At 40.7% G+C, this 21,492-nt stretch overlaps 1 long non-coding RNA gene across 1 annotated transcript in view; it reads right to left on the reverse strand.

Annotated features, from left to right (window-relative positions):
- LOC133228585 (uncharacterized) overlaps positions 1 to 21,492 on the reverse strand; it is a 49,820-nt gene that overhangs the window by 4,799 nt on the left and 23,529 nt on the right. The window contains exon 3 of the long non-coding RNA XR_009730277.1: positions 19,527 to 19,777. This is a non-coding gene — a long non-coding RNA (uncharacterized LOC133228585). The remainder of the gene's footprint in view (positions 1 to 19,526; positions 19,778 to 21,492) is intronic.

Here is a 21,492-nt window from a genome sequence, read left to right on the forward strand (position 1 = left end):
AACTTCAGTCAACAAGGGGTGCATGATGAAAGCCATTTAAACTGTGGATGGGCAGAAGGGGTAATTCAGCACCTATCAAGTACTCAGAGAACAGTATGATGTGTTTATATTAGTCTGGGAAATCATCTTGAAATCCCTCTGGTTTTAAAAATGATGAATCATACTTAGATACATTTTTTGTTTGTTTTTCTATCATTTTTCAGTGTCAAAGTCTATGGAAATAACCATTGAGATGACAAATAATAAAAACTCACTAGTATTTTCTCCCATTCTGTGGCTGTCTTTTCATTTGTCTATGGTTTCCTTTGCTGTGCAAAAGCTTTTGAATTAATTAGATCCCATTTGTTTATTTTTGTTTTTATTCCCATTACTCTAGGAGACAGATCAAAAAAATATTGCTGCAATTTTTGTCAAAGAGTGTTCTGCCTATGTTTTCCTCACAGACTCACAGACTTAGAGAATAAACTTATGGTTACCAGGGAGGGGAGGGTAGTGGGGAAGGAGAGATTGGCAGTTTGGGATTGACGTGTATACACTGCTATATTTAAAATAGGTAACCAACAAGGGCTTATTGTATAGCAGAGGGAACTCTGTTCAATATTCTGTAATAAACTGAATGGGAAAAGAATTTGAAAAAGAATAGATACATGCATAACTGAATCACTTTGCTATACACCTGAAACTGTGTGCTCAGTTGCTCAGTTGTATCTGACTCTTCGCAACCCCATGGACTATAGCCCACCAGACTCCTCTGTCCATGGAATTTTCCAGGCAAGAATATTGGAGTGGGTTACTATTTCCTCCTCCAGGGGGTCTTCTTGACCCAGGGGTGGAAACCACATCTCTCATGGTATCTACTATATTCTAACATAAAATAAAAACATAAAAAACAGATGTTTTCATTGTTTCATGTATAAAGCTCTGTTCTAGGTTCTTTAAAGCAAATTTATTTAAGGTTTGCCTAGAGAATAAAGTCATGTCTCCCACTAAAAGATGGGAGACAATAATCACTGGGTTAAAGCCAGTCCTTTTGCTCATCGCCATGTCTGAAATATAGCCTTCTATTTCTTCTTTGTCTTAATAGCATGCATAGCCTGTCTGGATTTTTCTTTTCCAACATAGTACTGGCTGTAATATTGATATATGTGGTATATTTGAATATATAGCTTTCTTTTTTTCTTTCCTGGTGACTGCGGCCATGAAATTAAAAGACGCTTACTCCTTGGAAGGAAAGTTATGACCAACCTAGATAGCATATTTAAAAGCAGAGACATTACTTTGCCCACTAAGGTCCGTCTAGTCAAGGCTATGGTTTTTCCTCTGGTCATGTATGGATGTGAGAGTTAGACTGTGAGGAAGGCTGAGCGCCGAAGAATTGATGCTTTTGAACTGTGGTGTTGGAGAAGACTCTTGAGAGACCCCTGGACTGCAAGGAGATCCAACCAGTCCATTCTGAAGGAGATCACCCCTGGGATTTCTTTGGAAGGAATGATGCTAAAGGTGAAACTCCAGTACTTTGGCCACCTCATGTGAAGAGTTGACTCACTGGAAAAGACTCTGATGCTGGGAGGGATTGGGGGCAGGAGGAGAAGGGGACAACAGAGGATGAGATGGCTGGATGGCATTACGACTCGATGGACGTGAGTCTGAGTGAACTCCGGGAGTTGGTGATGGACAGGGAGGCCTGGCGTGCTGTGATTCATGGGGTTGCAAAGAGTCAGACATGACTGAGTGACTGAATTGAACTGAACTGAATTCACACAAAACTTTTGATTTGTAATAAGAATCAGTATTGCATAGAATGCTGGTGATTTTATAAATTATTTCAAAACTAAATTTCAGTAAGCACATACACCTTGCTACGTAATTCTTATCTCATTTACATCACCTTCAGTATCCATAATTGATATTAACACCAAAATCAATGGATTTGAGTTAAGTAAGTACAGCTTGTTGTTGTTCAGGTGCTCAGCCATGTCTGATTCTTTGTGACCCCCATGGACTGCTGCATGTCAGGCTTCCACGTCCTTCACCAACTCCTGGAGCCTGCTCAAACTCATGTCCATTGAGTCAGTGATGCCATCCAACTATCTTATCATCTGTTGTCCCCTTCTCCTGCCTTCAATCTTTCCCAACATCAGGGTCTTTTCTAATGTGTCGGCTCTTTGCATCAGGTGGCCAAAGTATTGGAACTTTAGCATCAGTCCTTTCAATAAATAGTCATGGTTGATTTCCTTTAGGATTGATTGGTTTGATCTCCTTGCTGTCCCAGAGACTCTCAAGAATCCTCTCCAACACCACTGTTCAAAAGTATCAATTCTTTGGCACTCAGCCTTCGTTATGGTCCAACTTTCACATCCATACATGAATACTGAAAAAACATAGCTTTGACTAGACAGATCTTCATTAGCAAAGTCATGTCTCTGCTTTTTAATATGCTGTCTAGGTTTGTCATAGCTTTTTTTTCCAAGGAGCAAGCATCTTTGAATTTCATGGCTGCAGACACCATCAGCAGTGATTCTGGAGCCCAAGAAAATGAAGTCTGTCATAAGTATAGGTATATGGGTGAATTCATTGATTCAATATCAGTTTATTACTACCCTAAATAGTAACCAGCCTGGTGGGTGAGACAGCCACTGTGTTATGCTGGAGCCAGCTCAGACCAGGTCATACTGGCTCCCAAGAGCTAATTCTTTGAGTGGCTTCCTAATCCAGCTTCAGTGATGTCAACTTTAGTAGCTTGAAATCAGTAGCTTGAAAGAGTCCTTACATTATGGAAACTGGCAAATACTATAAATCTGGGCTTTTTGTTAAACATTTTCCAGTGCACTATGGCAATACATAAACATAGCTTAATACTGTAATAAGTGCTAGAGATATGCATAAGATGTAATAGCAACACTAAGAAGGGGAGTTGAATCTAGTTGGGAGGGGTCACTGAAGGCTTCCCTTTGGGGACTAAACTCAGATATCACCTCCTCTGAAAGGCCTCCGCATACACCAACATAAAGCAACCCTGCTCCTAATTACCTTCAATATACTATACATGTCTTTCAAAGTGTAGTTGCTCAGTCGTGTCTGACTCTTTGTGACCCCATGGACTGTAGCCCACCAGGCTCCTCTGTCCATGGAATTCTCTAGGCAAGAATACTGGAGTGACTGCCATATCCTCCTCCAGGAGATATTTCCAACACAGGGATTGAACCTGGGTCTCCTGCATTGCAGGCAGATTATTTACCATCTGAGCCACCAGGGAAGCCCTCTTTCAAAGTGAAGTGAAGAAGTGAAGTTGCTCAGTCGTGTCTGACTCTTTGCAACCCCATAGACTGTAGCCTACCAGGCTCCTCCATTCATGGGATTTTCCAGGCAAGAGTACTGGAGTGGGTTGCCATTTCCTTCTCCAGAGGATCTTCCCAACCCAGGTATCGAACTCAGGTCTCCCACATTGTAGGCAGACGCTTTACCATCTGAGCCACCAGGGAAGCCTAAAGTAGTTGTTGCAATTATTTTTCACTTTATTGTACTTGTTTCTATGTGTGTCTTGGAGAAAGAAATAGCAACCCACTCCAGTGTTCTTGCCTGGAGAATCCCAGGGATGGAGGAGCCTGGTGGGCTGCCGTCTAAGGGGTCGCACAGAGTCAGACACGACTGAAGTGACTTAGCAGCAGCCATGTGTGCTTTACCAGAATTTTGCCTTCTTATCTGTCTTGTATCATTGGCAAGACAATAGGCACTCAGAAATTTTTGTTTGAAAAGCAATAAGAGAGTTTCAGTAGAGTCGTAAAGGATGAATAGGAATCAGCCAGGCGAAGAATGAAGGGTAGAATATTTTGATCACGGAAAGCAGAAATAGAAAGAGCACTGTGGTCATGGAAAAATAGCATGTGCATGAAACCAAAGGTCCAAATCAGGGAACGGCCAGTGTAGTGCTGAAAGACATTCAGGCCACATGGAGCTCCTAAACTATCCTTTGTGAACCATGGCGACCTACGAAGGCCGCTATTCAACTTCCATCACCAACAGATGAATACGGGCATGGTTATTCCAAGTTACAACAGACCCTGAAGAAGACGACTAGATCTCCCCTAATTTAGAGTACTCAATATGCGAAGCACTGGGTACCATTTAAATGAGAACAAAGAAAGAGCAAAGTGAAAAGGCAAGGTTAGTTTCTACAATGTGCACTTTTAAAATCCTTCTGCATATGATGGTGGTCCCTTGGCAGTACACCATATACTCAATATTCTGAAAAATACATTGAAGGGATTATTTGTATAAAAGAAGAAGCAGAGGACTCTGTTCCTAAGGAGTTAAACTAATTTGATTACAGATATTGGGCAGTTACTCCTCAGAGAGCTTTGGGTCAGTGCCTCCCCAATTCCCATGTTGCCCAGAGTCTATTAGTCGAGGAGGTAGGCTCTCCAACTGAATGAAAAAGGATTACCTAGTCCAAACAACAGAGTGACTAACTCTGCTGGGCAGAATTAAGAAAGGTTCCAAGGAAGGTAATGTTTGGGTTGGCCCTGGAAAATGAGTAGGACTTCAACAGGCAAAGAGACAGTGAAGGGGGCACTTCAGACAGGAAGAACACTCTGGTCCAAGCCACAGGGTCTGAAATCTGGGTGTATGTATATTTAAAGGTTCATGGAACAGTCACACATAGGGCAACTTACACAACTCTGAACAGAACAACTGCCAATGTGCTTTTGCAAAATAACATTCTAATTTTACTTTGGTTTTCATAATGACAAAGTGATTCACTAGTTCCTATTACACATGGCAATTTCAAAATGATAAAACACTGAGAACCCTTTCTTAATTATAAAAACTCAAAAAAAGGGAACTTGAACCAAATCCACTCTTCTATTCTGCAAATATGTGACCACAAGAGATTCTTGGCTACCCTGTACACAGCATCCATTGAGCATTGTTTGAACAAGCTTAATAATAAGAGCATCTCTGCTTTATAAATACAGTGAATCCTCATACATGCACCATAACTTACTTTACAGATTTAGATTCCAATTCAACTAATGCCTGCCAAGATACAATCAACTACAATTGTTAAAAGCACATTACTTGAAGAAAACTCAAAATGCAAAAATAACTGATTTCCAAAAGTAATATATTAAAGAGTCAATTGTTTTACATTCATTTCACCATTTAGTTCAGCTCAGTTCAGTCGCTCAGTCGTGTATGACTCTTTGTGACCCCATGGACTGGAGCACAGCAGGCCTCCCTGTCCATCACCAACTCCCAGAATTTACTCAAACTCGTGCCCATTGAGTCGGTGATGCCATCCAACCATCTCATCCTCTGTTATCCCCTTCTCCTCCCACTTTCAATCTTTCCCAGCATTTCACCATTGGTTTCACTTAAATTATGAGATTTTAAATGGAGTTTAATTTATCATACTGAGTTTAATTTCATACTGAAATATATTTTACGTATAGAGTAAAGCATCCCAGAGGTTTTTTGGTGGCCAGCAACAGAGAGTAATTCTGGCTAGCTTAAGCTGAAAATGAAATTCTCTTAAGAATAACGTGCAAATCACCAGATAAAAGAGAAAGTTGGAAACAGATCTCAAAAAAACAGAGGACATGTCCTAGAATCCAGATAGCAGGCACTGATGAAAAATGCCACGGCTGATTGTTTTTCTGACCTTATTCACTTACCTCAAGCTTCAAAGTTTCAAGATAAAAGACGTGATTAAACTAATTTGGGACAGTTGCCCAGAGGAAGCCAAGTACCTTAAATTGCAGGTCCAAAGAGGTTCACAGACTCAGAGAGAATGGTTTCCACAATGGAACCTGATGCAGTTAAAATGGATGTTGGTGGCCTGAAGACAAGAACTATCCATGCTAATCCCCAAGGATACTCTGTGATTGGTCCTGACTCACTGTACCAATTTAATACAGAGCTTCCACTGAGTTTTGTCTTTGTCCCTCACTCTTCTGTGACCTTCTTTTTTCTGAAGACATCACTTGCAACTTTTAGAATCTGTTTCACTGAGGAATCTTCTAGAAACAGTTGTTGGTTCTTATGTGATACATTTTATGCACGAAGCAGTTTACTTACCTCTCTACACTTTGCATGGATAGTGTCTGGCTGCAAAACATGAGTGGCTCAGCTGGCAAAGAATCTGCCTGCAATTCGGGAGACCTGGGTTCGATCCCTGGGTTGGGAAGATCCCCTGGAGAAGGGAAAGGCTACCCACTCCAGTATTCTGGCTTGGAGAATTCAGTCCATGGGGTTACAAAGAGTCGAACATGACTGAGAGACTTTCACTTTCTTTTCTTTCACAAAACATGAACAAATAAACAGAAATTTATTTCAACTGTTTTTTTCTTATATTAAGGTGATACTCCCATTATACTAATCAGATAGTTTAAATATATCCAAAGAATGTAGAATGTTTTTAAAGTAAGTTTTTAAAAGTTTTAAGAGAAAGCATTAACAGATAAGGGCTTTTGGTCTTTGGTGTCAAACATTGTATGCTGACATATACCAACATATGTCAAGCATATGCTGGGCTATGCTAGGTCACTTCAGTTGTGTTTGACTCTGTAACACTATGGACTGTAGCCCACCAGGCTCCCCTGTCCATGTCATTTTCCAGACAAGAATACTGGAGTGGGTTGCCATTTCCTACTCCAGGGGATCTTCCCAACCCAGGGATCGAACTAGTATCTCTTGTGTCTCCTGCATTGGCAGGCAGGTTCTTTACTTTTTCACTTAAGTTACTAGTAGTTTCAAGCACTGTGTAAATATATCTCAACCCTCTATATGAATAAGGGCTTTCCTGGTAGCTCATACAGTAAAGCGTTTGCCTGCAATGTGGGAGACCTGGGTTCAATTCCTGGGTCGGGAAGATCCCCTGGAGAAGGAAATGGCAATCCACTCCAGCACTCCTGCCTGGAAAATCCCATGGACGGAGGAGCCTGATAGGCTACAGTCCATAAGGTCACAAAGAGTCGGACATGACTGAGCGACTTCACTTTCACTTTCACTTTCTATATGAATACAGTTTTTCATTAGGAACCTATAGTACATAGGATATGTTGTCTTTTTCTGTAGAAAATAAATTAGTCTTGTCAATATGGGAAACTGAGGTGAAGTAGAATGACTTTAACCACAAGTACGTAGAAATGCTAGATAAAAAGTTTAAAAAGATGAAAAAATTTTTGAAGGCCCTGCTGGGCTCATCAGAAATAAAGAGGACGTCCAAGAGCACAGAAATGAAGAGGGGTCAGAAAGGCTGAGAATGTACATAACAGTACTGCAGTGGCCCTGGGAAGGGAGGTGCGGAGGAACTGACATCAGACTGAGAAATAGGTCCTGCTACCTCCACACAAGGACAGGACGTGAGGCCCTGGGACTGAACAAGGAGGCCAGCTGCACCTGAGACCTCTTCATGAAGCTGGAACCCTAAAGTGCTACAGTCTCAGTGTAAAGGAACCAAAGTACATGTCTGAACCCAGGCAAGCAGCAGTGAGGCTTGCCTCTGCCCTATGATCTGGGCGAGCAAAGGACAATTTCCTACACCCCTGAAGCTCCAAGCCCATGCCACACCTAGGTATGGAGTCTGACTCTACACTTTCCCTGGGATACGGGATTCCCCAGTTTGAGACTGATACAGGCATTGCTTCTGGACCAATTTCAGAGTTCCTTGAAGAAACAAATGCAAAATTTCTCTAGCAGTAAATCCACTGGGAATACCATAAGGAACTCCCACAGAGTTTATTTTCCCACAGAAGGAAAATAAAGCTGCTAAAGATAAGGTTTGCTGTTGTTGTTGAGTCACTCAGTCGTGCCCGACTGTGACCTCATGAACTAAAGCCCGCCAGGGTCCTCTGTCCATGGGATTTCCCAGGCAAAATTACTGGAGTGCATTGACATTTCTTTCCCTAGGGGATCTTCCTGACCCAGGCATCGAACCCACATTCCGTGCATTGGCAAGAGATTCTATACCACGGAGCCACCTGGGAAACTGCAAAGATAAGGTTACAATTTGTAAACTATGTAATACGTGAAATAAGGATCTAACATGATTGAGGGTCCAAAGGTCCCTCCGAAAATTCCCACAAGAAAGCAAATATTACTTCTAAATAACTTTATGCTCTCTGCAGTTTAAATGGCTAAAGGGATGAAATAAAATAGGAAGGAATAAAATCCATGATGAAAAAACAAGATACTATGACAAAAGAACATGCACAATTAAAAAATCAAATAGAAATCTGGAAACAAAAGATAAAAATCTAAAAATTCAGTGGATTGGTTAAACAACAGACTGGACCCTGATGAAGGGAAAATTAGCCAACTGGGAAAAAAAATCTGAGGATACATTATTTTTAATGTAGCATGTGGAGACATTTTTTAAAGGCAAAAGCTAAAAATCCAGAAAATAAGATAGAAGTTAGACATCCATCCAAAATCTATTTAATAAAATTTTTAGAAAGGTTCATAAATAAAATAAAGAAGATTCAGAGGTAATATTTGGAAATGAAAAATAATACAAAAACTCACACAGAAGATACACAAGATTTGTCCCTAGAAGGAGATAAATATAAGTTAGTCTCCACTTGGATGAATTGTAGCACAAAAAGAGAAAATCTTAAAATCAAGGGGGGAAATGAATATTTACTCAAAAAAAAAAAAAAGAAAGAAAAGAAATAGAACTGACAGCAGACTTCTTACCAGCAACAACAGAGGCCGGAAGAAAATGAAATCCTATCTTCAAATAGGTAAGAGAAAATAATCTTCAACCTAGAATACTTTGCCAAGTTAAACTGTCATTCAAGAAAGAAGCCAAAATTAAATATTAAGACCAACAAAGAATGAGAAATACTATATAATAAGGGGAAATGGAATCAAGGAGTAAATGGGAATAAGAAGAACTGTTAAGCAAAGTTGGTAAAAAAAAGTGTGTGTAAATTTAAATAAACACTGAATGTAAAAAAATTAAAAAATTTTCATTTGGAGAGTTTAAAAATAAGGTAATCTAAAACATCAGATGTGAAAAATATGACTAGTTATGGTCAAAAGTTACTAGGATCTTTTTATTGGTCAGAAGGGTTAGTTTTAGACTATGTAATTCAAGTATGTGTGTCAAAAATATACTGATAACTACTTAAACAGAAAAAAAGAATAGAAGTGAAATGCAGAAGAATGTAAAACTCATAAATTCGTATAAGAGAAAAGTAGAAATAAAGAAAATTGGATAAATCCAATTGAAAGAGAAGAAATGAAATAAAAACATAAAACCCATTTTTAAATCAAATGTGTTGGAATTATATCTGCAGATTAGAAATAACTTAATTTTCAGAAAAAATATGAATAAATTATAAAATACATTATGTTAATAATCATTAAAAGTGTGATAAAGTTAACTATTAAGAGATAGAGGTCTTATGATTGAATTTAAAATAGTCAAAATAATAATCAAGGTGAATGCTTCTTGCAGAAGATTCATAAGGACACGAAAGGCAGAAAATAAAGGATTGGAACAATACATACCAGGCAAATTCTAAACAAGAGAAAACTAATCTATTGATATACACAGAATGCAGACAACAGTATTTTGAGAACTAAAGAAGGCCATTGTGCTGTGCCGTGCTTAGTCGCCCAGTTGAGTCCAACACTTTGAAACCCCACGGACAGTAGCCCATCACGCTCCTCTGCCCATGGGGATTCTCCAGGCAAGAATACTGGCCATGCCCTCCTCTGGGGATCTTCCCAACCCAGGGATCGAGTCCAGATCTTCCACATTGCAGGTGGATTCTTTACTATCTGAGTCACCAGGGAAGCTGGTTACCTAATAATAAAGATAATAATTAATATAATAATAAAATAATAGCAATAAATAATGATAAGAAAAAGAAAATAAATAAAAAGAAGGCCTTACTTAATAATAAAAAATAATAAATCTCCAGGGAAATGTCATAATCCTGTGCATGTTTTGTCCAACATCCTAGTTCCAAAAGTGTAAAACAAAAATTAAAATAACAAAAGAAGTTGATGAATACAAGGCCATGCTAAAATATTTTAATGCCTCTCTCTCTCTCTCTGAAAGATTTGATCTCTCTATCCAGATTGAAAGATATAAAAAAAATTCATGAGTATAGAAATGATTTGAACAAAACAATGGATATGATTGAGCAAATGGAAATAGATAGAACCCTACCCCAACAATTAGATTATAAACATTATTTTCAAGAACAAATAGCAAAGAATTAAAAATTAGACTAGGCGACAAAGCAAATCTCAAGAAATATCAAAGAACTGGTATCACATGGACTACATTCTCTGACTGCAATGCCATCAAAATAAAGCTCAAAAAATCACATACATTTGGTAAATTTGAAATTTCCGAATATGAGTCAGAGAACTCTAACGGAAAATTAAAATGCAAAGAAATGGTTAGTGATGAATATTGCAGCTTTAATATTGTATTTTATTTTTTGTATTGTATTTTTGCTTTATTGTATCTTTAAGATTTTGAGTTTTTTTATAAATAAGAGATCTGAAACAAGCATAACAAAGCATTAGGAGTTTTAAAAACTGGATGCTAGATTCATGAATATCTGTTTTATTATTTTCCACATATTTGAAATATTTCATATTTATTTTTAACTTAAAAATAAAGCTACTTATTCTGTTTCACACAAATGTTGTTTTTACTTCAATCAATAGAGAAATTGGTTTTGGTTTGGTTTTGGCTTTGTTTTTCATGTGGTATGTACAGAACCTAGAAAAAATGCTTCCCTCAATGAACACAAGGCATGACCCAATCTGGGGCACCTCATTGTCCCCAGTCTCCATGTCTCATCATCACCAGGAGCTCAAGGCCAGTTGCTCCCAGCCCGGACTCTGAGGTCACCTTCGAGTCTGTCAAAAATAATTCCTGCTGATGAGTAGAAAAAGCTGCAAAGCCCATCATTTGAAAAGAGAACAATTGCTAAAATCACCCACGTACAGAGTCAATCCGGAGAAGATAATGGCACCCCACTCCAGGACTCTTGCCTGGAAAATCCCATGGGCGGAGGAGCCTGGAAGGCTGCAGTCCATGGGGTTGCTGAGGGTTGGATACGACTGAGCGACTTCACTTTCACTTCACTTTCATGCATTAGAGAAGGAAATGGCAACCCACTCCAGTGTTCTTGCCTGGAGAATCCCAGAGACGGCAGAGCCTGGTGGGCTGCTGTCTATGGGGTTGCACAGAGTCAGACACGACTGAAGTGACTTAGCAGCAGCAGCAACAGAGTCAATCGTTGGGGCAGATCATGTGGTTGACCACAATTATACTAACCCCTCTTAAAAATATTTTATTAAATACTTCTGATATAAAAGCAAAATCTGCCTAGGAGTTGAGTTTTGGTAAACAGTCCTCCTTTTTTCGTATGTATTTAAAAGAGCTGTTCTAAGCAAGAATGAGAGCTCCCTACTCCCTATGACTCAGAGCTTAAGCAACCTTCGCATTCTCTTTCCCAGTTCCCCCAATTAAATCCTGGGTGATTCCTGTTATCAGAATTTTATACCATTACTGTCCCATTTGAGTAATGTGTGTCCTTTTTTTTGGAGGAAAAACATTCTCACAAGGCCCTAATTTTGACAAAAGACTTCCATTAAGATGTTATATATATAAATTATGTATATTAATATATATTATATATATGCTGCTGCTGCTAAGTTGCTTTAGTCGTGTCCTACTCTGTGCAACCCCATAGATAGCAGCCCACCAGGCTCCCCCGTCCCTGGGATTCTCCAGGCAAGAACATTGGAGTGGGTTGCCATTTCCTTCTCTAATGCATGAAAGTGAAGTGAAAGTGAAGTCGCTCAGTCGTATCCTACTCTTTGCAACCCCATGAACTGCAGCCTACCAGGCTCCTCCGTCCATGGGATTTTCCAAGGCAAGAGTATTGGAGTGGGGTGCCATCGCCTTCTTCGATATATATATATATATGCTGCTGCTGCTGCTAAATTGCTTCAGTCGTGTCCGACTCTGTGCGACCCCATGGACAGCAGCCCACCAGGCTCTTCTGTCCCTGGGATTCTCCAGGAAGAACACTGGAGTGGGTTGCCATTTCCTTCTCCGGGATATATATATATATATATATACACACACACACACACAAATGAAAAACTAGATATAAACTCATTAGGCTAAATAACGATAACACCAAAACAGATTTACAAATAGAGATAAAAGTACCAAACCAAAAAAGTTCAGATTGACAAGTTTAATGTGGCAATTTGTATTGTGCTAAAATTGCATTGCAGGTAGAGACAACTGACTTCCTGCTAGTCCTGTTAATTTCAGTCAGTGGAAGACACTAGAGGCCATATAGGGAGACAGAAGGAAGGAAGAAGTCAAGCTACTTGTTCCTCCTCTTTTCTGATTCTGGTCAAACAAAAAAGCTCTTCCCTCCATTGTCCCACCTCCTGTTGCTAGTTTCCACATGGTTACTGTTTGCATCCAGCAGCCCTGGTTTCCTGCCCCTGATAACACTACCTCCCCTTCCTCTCAGAGAGGAAGAGAACTGAAATAGTCAACGTTTAATGTTTCCCACAGAAATGAACAGACCACAGAACATTCCTTGTCCATCCCTCTTCAGATCAGCAGGACATGGGAGATTTAGCTTTTAACTGGACCAGTGAGTTCTCAACCCCACATGCGCTTCAGAATCATTGCAGGGACTTTTGAGAAATGCTGCCATTCCTTATTTCAGATCTAGCCTGGTAGTAGCTTGCTGCTGTCACTAACCCCTGTGTCACCTCTGTATCCCCGACTGATCTTTTTCATCTCTTTCAACATCACATTTTTAAGCTAGTCCTCCATATTAAATTCCCGTTATTAAATGTAAAAGTGAAAGTGTTAGTCCCTCAGTCGTGTTCAACTCTTTGCGACCCCATGGACTGTAGCTCGCTAGGCTCCTCTGCTCATGGAATTCTCCAGGCAAGAATACTGAGAGTGGGTTGCCATTCCCTTCTTTACTAAATGACCTGGCACAAGTTCTCTTTTCCTGGTTGTCCCTGTGGATACACAGAGGATACCAGCTGGAGAGAGTTCAAGAGTAATCAGATTTCTTTTTTGTCCACTTGTTTTTTATACCAATTATTATACTTTTAACTTCCTTCCATTTTACATTCAGAAAAGTTCCTAAATATAAGCTCCATGGAGAAATCCCCCCAAAAGTTCATGCTATTGTTTCATGTAGAAATTATTTCTGTTCTTCAAATTTCCTGTGACTCCATAAATCATCAGGGATTCAACAGGAATATGTTTATTCCATGAAGGAAGAACACCAAATGATGGATGAGGTCTGTCTGCAGACTCCAATTTGAGAAGAATGGCTAAACTATCTCAAATATGTCAACCCCATCCTCTCTAAAGCAACCAAAAGTGTAAAAGAAAAATCCAGACATGTGTTTACTTTGAAAAATGGCAGATAAATTGAGGTAACCAATTCTTTTTTTCCTTTCTAGAGTTCCCCCAACATTACACAATTCATCACTATTTTGCCTTGCCGAGTTGCCCTACGAGAACAAGGAAGATGGTAATGCCCACACTCAAGGATGCAAGAAAGAGAGGAGGGATTTTAGGTCAGAAAGTTTCTCTCCAGGGGGTCAGGATGACAGAACATCTTATCATTTCTTGATAGGATGACTAATACGTCTTCTTTCGAATGCCAAGTTTCTTGTTTTCTCAAATGTAGTTTTTAAGTTAGCTCAGTGCCAGCTCCTACTTTTGTCCGTTCTCAAGGGCCTGGGATATTCAACTGGTTGAGAAAAATATGGTTTCTCCTGAGATTCAGAGAGGAGGAGAGCTGGAATATTCAATATTTAATGTTTCCCACAGAAATGAATTGACCATAAGGCATTTTTCACTGATCTTCAGACCAGCAGGACATGAAGGTTGAATTTTTAAAGGCTTCAACTAGTGGTCCTCAGGCCCACATGCACATCAGAATCACCAAAGGGAGTTTCGAGAAACGCTGATACCAGGTTCCATTCCAGACAATTAAAATGGAATCTCTGAGGAATAGGTCCCAAGTATTGATATTTTTTGAAATCTCCAACATGATTTTAATGAAGAGTGAAGACAGAGAACCACTGGCCTTGACCAAGAATTAGGAGTTAATCCTAAATTATATTACTCTATGTAAGTATGTAATTGATATATATAGTTGTTATGTATAAATACACTTTAAAAAGTGTTAGCTGCTCAGTCATATCTGACTCTTTTTGACCCCACCCCATGGACCGCAGCCCTCCAGGCTCTTCTATCCACGGACTTCTCAAGAGTACTGGAGTGGATAGCCATTCCCTTCTCTAGGGGATCTTCCTGACCCAGGGATCAAACCGGGTCTCCTATATTGCAAACAGATTCTTTATTGACTGAGCCTATTTAAGTATGTAATTGATATATACATAGTTGTTGTGTATAATTGAATATAAAACTTTCATTGAGGTCAGTATTCTCTATAGGGCTTTCTCCAGTTACTTCCTCACTATTCTTTTGAATGAATTACTTAGTGATACTAGAGATTATGATGAACCTGAGATTTTGTTTTGCTTGCCAATTGATAAAAGAAACAAAAGAGGAAGTGTGCAAGTTCTTTTGGAGGTGAGGGCAGTAGGTCCTGATTATGGTGAACCTGCCAGAATCTGTGGATGTCTGGACTATGTGACTCTCACCCCAAAAGTGGCTTTCAAAAGACCGTGTATGCAGTCCACTATCAGTCATCCATGTTGTGTTTTCACCTTTCTTGATAGCGCCAGCCTGTTACCAAATGATATCAGACACAACCATGCCTTTCTCTGTCATGTTAGGAAAGCTCCACTGTGTATTGTCCAGAATCCAAGGTTCTATGGAGTTGAAGTCTTAGCACTCACTACAACATAGCACATTATATATATATATATATATATATATATATATATATATATATACCTAAACAAAAATTATCTGGCATAGAATAGACAATGGCTTAACCCAGGGGTACCCTAAAATTTTTTGATAGCACACCCCGGAGTAAAATATCAAGCATTCCTAATGGAAGTTTAACATTTTTTCCTATAACCCAATGGCTCATATTACTCCCTCCTTGAAAGTGAAAGTTGCTCAGTCATGTCTGACTCTTTGTGACCCCATGAACTATAAAGTCCATGGAATTCTCCACTCCAGAATACTCAAGTGGATAGCCTTTCCCTTCTCCAGTGGATCTTCCTGACCCAGGAATCAAACTGGGGTCTCCTGTATTACAGGCAAATTCTTTACTAACTGAGCTATCAGAGAAGCCCACTCCCTATTCCCCCTCAAAATCCTCAAACTCCAGAGACCATTGATTTAGTCTACTGTATAATGCTGCCTGACAAAAAGTTATTACTTTTGTGATTTGAGTTATCCCAGAGTATAAATATTATATCTGAAGTTCTTACTGAGGATTGCAGAGCAGTACATAAAAAGTAAATAGCTAATTCCTCATTATCACCATAAGTGACTTCATGAGAGTCTAAGGAAATAGATTGGTACCAAATGTTTCCCATTACCATCAGGGTCAAGCCTCTGGGGCTTCCGAGGCTCTAGTCAGATTTTGCTGAGAAATTGTGCTGTTGTTCAGTCACTAAGTCATGTCCAACTCCTTGCAACCTCATAGACTGCAGCACACTAGGCTTCCCTGTCCTTCACCATATCCCGAAGTTTGCTCAAACTCATGTCCATTGAGCCAGTGACAGAATACAACCATCTCATCCTCTGTTGCCCCCTTCTCCTCCTGCCCTCAATCTTTCCCAGCATCAGGGTCTTTTTCAATGAGTTGGGTCTTTGAATCAGGCGGCCAAAGTATTGGAGCTTCAGCCTAAGTCATTTTTTGATCTCTTGGTACCCAGTTCCATAATTTGTTCAGTGGTCACTATGAACCAGAAAAGCAGCCTCTAAGAGATCTTTCTTAATGAGATGTTCTTCAAAAGAAAACACTGGGGAAACTCTGGCCATCATCTCAAAGCAGATTATCTCTCCACAATAAATGGGCGAGAAATGGTAAATGTTCTCAATGAGGTGTAATTTACAGGCAAAAAAATAAATAAATACAATGAAAAAGAATAGCAAAGTCTTTGGCAAGTGCATTGATGTTTAGAAAACAGGCACAGAAAGACTTTCTCAGGGTCACTGAAAGGGGATAAAGAGCCTGGAATGAGCAAGTGCAGGGAGGCAAGGCATGGCATCGGAAGATCACGCAGTTCCAGTCTCGTTTTGCCGAGGAGGAACCAGATCTGCCCAGGGTCACACAGCAGTTTCATGACAAAGCTGAAAACAGATGGTGGAATCCAGGCTCACTGTCCTTTCTTTGAGTCCATCATATAATTACTCCCTTAATTACTTATCTCCTATCCTCTTTTCTCTGTCTTAGACAGAAAGGTCCAAACAGCTCCCATGACATCTTGCAAGTCATCCTCACTTCACAAGGACTCCTGCCTTCCCATGGGGTGTTTCTCTTTCCCTTCCAGTGCACTTCCCAAAGGAACAGGCCCTATGATCCCAACTGCAGGGTTCCCTTCTGTCTCATAGAACAGTCCTTTTATCATTTCAGTGTGTGGGCTGCCTGCCTCTAAAAATAAAATTCCATTTATTTGTTTGGTACAAGGAAAATCAATTATGGTACAGTTCTCACTGTTAAAATATTCTCAAGCAATATTTTAACTGACTCCTAAGTTCTATTTTAAAACATCATAATCACAGAAGCACAAGATGCTGGAGATGAACAGGACTGCATAGTTTATCCAGTGTGGTGCTTTACAATTTGGGGATCATGAAACCCCTTTTGGAAATATGATGACTGCTATCGGAAACTCTCCCCGGAAAAATGTACATATAATGATACATATGTAGACATATGACAAAAGTCATACAAAAATCTGCATCTAACATAGTGCATGGACCCAGAGGCCAATCCCTGGTTTAGATCCCCCTTTCCTTGACTTACAAGGAAACTGAGTCTCTAAGAGAAAAATCATCTGCTAGGAGCAAAAAGCTAATTAGTGGAAACAAGTCTACTAGGATGTAGGTCTCCTCTTCCTAGACCAGAGGCGCAGTGTATTACAACATGAAAACCCTGCGACTAATATGTAAACCAGGGCACTTTAGAAGTGGAAAGGTGGTCTGTGAACAATCAGGCTAAGACAGCACGTGTAAGCTGGAACCATTCGGAGCAGACCAGAACACGTGGTCACTCCCATTACACCAAAGTAAAAAGTCTCTTGAGCCCAACACTTTTGTGTCAAAGGACCAGAATCTCCCAGGAAAAAAGAAAACATGAACTTCTTGCAATATAGCCTCTGGATCTCTATTCTGCAGCATTTTGAAAAACACCTACCCTCCACCCGCTGATCTGAGTTCTCATTAAATGTATATCACACGTTTCATGAATATGACATATAAAGGAAATTATTATAACACTTCATAACAACAAGGCTTAGGTTTTCTTGAGGCCTCCCCAGGGGCATCTCAATCAATTTTAGTTTTATCAGCAACACAGTAGCGAATGTCAGAACTTTTTCGTGGCTGCTGTTTGTAAAGTCAGTTTTACTCTAGAGGTTTGACCATTTCAGTCTGACCATGCAGAGAAAGGATAAGGAAAATTGATTCCATTGTAAAGAGTCTCCCTGAAGTTCTAAATAATTCATATCAGTCTCAACCTTCAGACATTATCCCAAACAGTAAGCATATTCTGAAAGATTCCATGCTTCCAGCAAATCCCCTGGTCAAACAAAGTCTCCCTCACCCCCACCCCCTCACCGTGCTCATTGGCTGGCCTTGCATCTGAAGGGTCAGGCGCCTGCGTCCACTCATCTCCTTGTGCTTAGTATGTTAATTTCAAGACTTTTTCTTTTTGAGTCTTGTTTTTAACTTAGTGACACTTTATCTTAGCAGAGTCTTCAGTTCCAAATTACTATACTATAGTCTGCTGGGGACCCAGACCAGTGGCTCTCACTGGCTGAGTATTAAAACTATGTAGACAGCTTTTCAAAAAAAAAAAAAAGCTCCCATGCTTGGGCTCCACCCCTAGAGATTCTGATTCATTGATTGGGGGCTAGGCCCAGGCATGGTCATTTTTTTTGCCAAATCTTTCCTTGTGATTCTAATATACAACCGGAGATGAGAACTACTGCCTTAGAGAAAACCCAATGTGTGCTCCATGAGCCATGTCAAGTGAGTTACTTCTTTTACCCTAATGCTAAGAGAGTACACAGGGGCCTGCTGCTGGCTCGTATGGGAGATGAGCAGGTAGGAGGAAGGAATGGCTTACAGAACTAATGGACAGCCCCTTAGGAGCTCAAGTATATAGGCATTCCTGTCCACAACCTTGTTCATCCCAAGATTTAATATGTCTTCGGCATCACAGGGAGGATCCTTGAGAAGGTTTTCTCCTTGACGCTAGGGTACAAGAAATACCACATTTCATTTTCTAAGTCATTTTGTGAATGACTCAGCCACATCTTCCCATGTCAATGGGGAATTTAACTTTATTCTTTTTTTTTTTTTTTCATACAACTTTTCCCTATCTCTTTCTGCCCATACTCCCTCGAAATTACCTATAAGTAATCAGCCTCAAGGAAGACATTGTCCAAGAAAACTGATGGGCTTTTTTCCTCCCACTCCCCCGTATGTCATAACCATCATCCCTGATGTTCATTGACAAGTCCAGTGGTGAAACAAGTCAGTTATTACCTCACACCCAACAAAGAATCACAGAGTAGGTGATTGGTGGTGTCCGATAGACTGATTTATCTACGGGATGAGGTAGGAGACCAGGAACCTAGAGTATTGGTTGTTGGGAACAATGGTGGAAAAAAGAAAACATTGAGAGATGTATTAAAACTGAATATTCAGAAAAGAAACATTTCTGTTTCTTACAAGCTTGCCCCCTTCTTTTTGTAAGTATCCTCCCATACTGTGTCAATGCCGCAGAGAGAATTTTTTCAGTTACGTGGGCATCCTTTCTCATAAAAGGTTGCAGATAGGCATTTTGAAAGCCAGTCGACCCTCTCTTAAAGAAAGTCAGTGGATGAAAGGACCAAAAATTTCACATACTCTCAAGCTCCATTTATGGGAAAATAGACAATGGATGTGGAGAAGGCAATGGCAACCCACTCCAGTACTGTTGCCTGGAAAATCCCATGGATGGAGGAGCCTGGAAGGCTGCAGTCCATGGGGTTGCTGAGGGTCGGACATGACTGAGTGACTTAACTTTCACTTTTCACTTTCATGCATTGGAGAAGGAAATGGCAACCCACTCCAGTGTTCTTGCCTGGAGAATCCCAGGGATGGGGGAGCCTGGTGGGCTGCCGTCTATGGGGTCGCACAGAGTTGGACACGACTGAAGTGACTTAGCAGCAGCGGCAGCAGACAATGGATGAGATATGCATTAGTTATTGAGAGAAAAATGACCTCAAAATGAAGAGCCGTAATATAACATTTATTATCTCATGGTTTTTGAAGATCAGGAATCTACATCCTGGCTTACCTAGGTTCTCTGCTTCAAGATCCCTCACAGACTGCAGCCAATGTGTTAACCAGGGGCTGTGGTCATGTCCAGGCCTGGCAGACAGGGTGGGATCCAACCCCAGACTCACTCATGTGGTTATTTGCAGGATAAATTTCCTTGAAGGCTGTCAGGCTGCAAGTCTCAGCTTCTTGCTGGTTGCTGGCTGAAGGCTACCTGAGTTCCTTGTCACGAAGACCTCTCCTTAGGGCAGCTCACAACACAGCAGCTGACTTCATCAGAGGAGATGAGCAAGAAGACACAGAGAGAGGGAGAGAGAGAGAGTAAGCAAGGCAGAAGTCACGGAAGACTGTTGTAACCTATGATGCTTAATTTTATATGTCAATTCAACTAAGCCAAGGGGTCCCAGATATTTGGCCAAACATCATTCTGGGTGGCTCTGTGATGGTGTTTTTCAGTGCAGTTCAGTTCAGTCGCTCAGTCATGTCCGACTCTTTGTGACCCCATGAATCGCAGCACACCAGGCCTCTCTGTCCATCACCAACTCCCGGAGTTCACTGAGACTCACGTCTATCGAGTCAGTGATGCCATCCAACCATCTCATCCTCTGTCATCCCCTTCTCCTCCTGCCCCCAATCCCTCCCAGCATCAGAGTCTTTTCCAATGAGTCAACTCTTCACATGAAGTGGCCAAAATATTGGAGTTTCAGCTTTAGCATCATTCCTTCCAAAGAAATCCCAGGGCTGATTTCCTTCAGAATGGACTGGTTGGATCTCCTTGAAGTCCAAGGGACTCTCAAGAGTCTTCTCCAACACCACAGTTCAAAAGCATCAATTCTTCAGCCCTCAGCTTTCTTTACAGTCCAACTCTCACATCCATACATGACCACTGGAAAAACCATAGCCTTGACTAGACAGACCTTTGTTGGCAAAGTAATGTCTCTGCTCTTCAATATGCTACCCAGGTTGGTCATAACTTTTCTTCCAAGGAGTAAGCGTCTTTTAATTTCATGGCAGCAATCACCATTTGCAGTGATCTTGGAGCCCAAGAAAATAAAATCTGACACTATTTCCACCGTTTCCCCATCTATTTCCCATGAAGTGATGGGATCAGATGCCATGATCTTCGTTTTCTGGATGTTGAGCTTGAAGCCAACTTTTTCACTCTCGACTTTCACCTTCATCAAGAGGCTTTTTAGTTCCTCTTCACTTTCTGCCATAAGGGTGGTGTCATCTGCATATCTGAGGTTATTGATATTTCTCCCAGCAATCTGGATTCTAGCTTGTGCTTCTTCCACCCCAGCGTTTCTCATGATGTACTCTGCATATAAGTTAAGTTAGCAAGGTGACAATATACATCCTTGACGTACTTCTTTTCCTATTTGGAACCAGTCTGTTGTTCCATGTCCAGTTCTAACTGTTGCTTCCTGACCTGCATATAGGTTTCTCAAGAGGCAGGATGGTGTTTTTAGATGAGATTAAATCCGAGGTCAGGGGCTGCAGCCGAGAGGAGCAAGGAGTGGCGGCTGCGTGGGCACATGGACGCCAAGAGGAACTACTCCATGTTCAAGGTCAGGAGGGGTGGCCATGAAGAGATATCCCTCGTCTAAGGTAAGGAGCAGTGGCTGCACTTTGCTGGAGCAGCCGTGAAGAGATACCCAACGTACAAGGTAAGAGAAACCCAAGTAAGATGATTGGTGTTGTGAGAGGGCATCAGAGGGCAGACACACTGAAACCATAATCACAGAAAAGTAATCAATCTGATCACACGGACCACAGCCTTGTCTAACTTAATGAAATTAAGCCATGCCATGTGGGGCCATCCCAGACAGGCGGGCATGGTGGAGAGGTCTGACAGAATGTGGTCCACTGGAGAAGGGAATGGCAAACCACTTCAGTATTCTTGCTTTGAGAACCCCATGAACAGTATGAAAAGGCAAAATGATAGGATACTGAAAGAGGAACTCCCCAGGTCGGTAGGTGCCCAA

Source organism: Bos javanicus, chromosome 2, assembly GCF_032452875.1.
Source record: "Bos javanicus breed banteng chromosome 2, ARS-OSU_banteng_1.0, whole genome shotgun sequence".
Taxonomy (NCBI): Eukaryota; Metazoa; Chordata; class Mammalia; order Artiodactyla; family Bovidae; genus Bos; species Bos javanicus.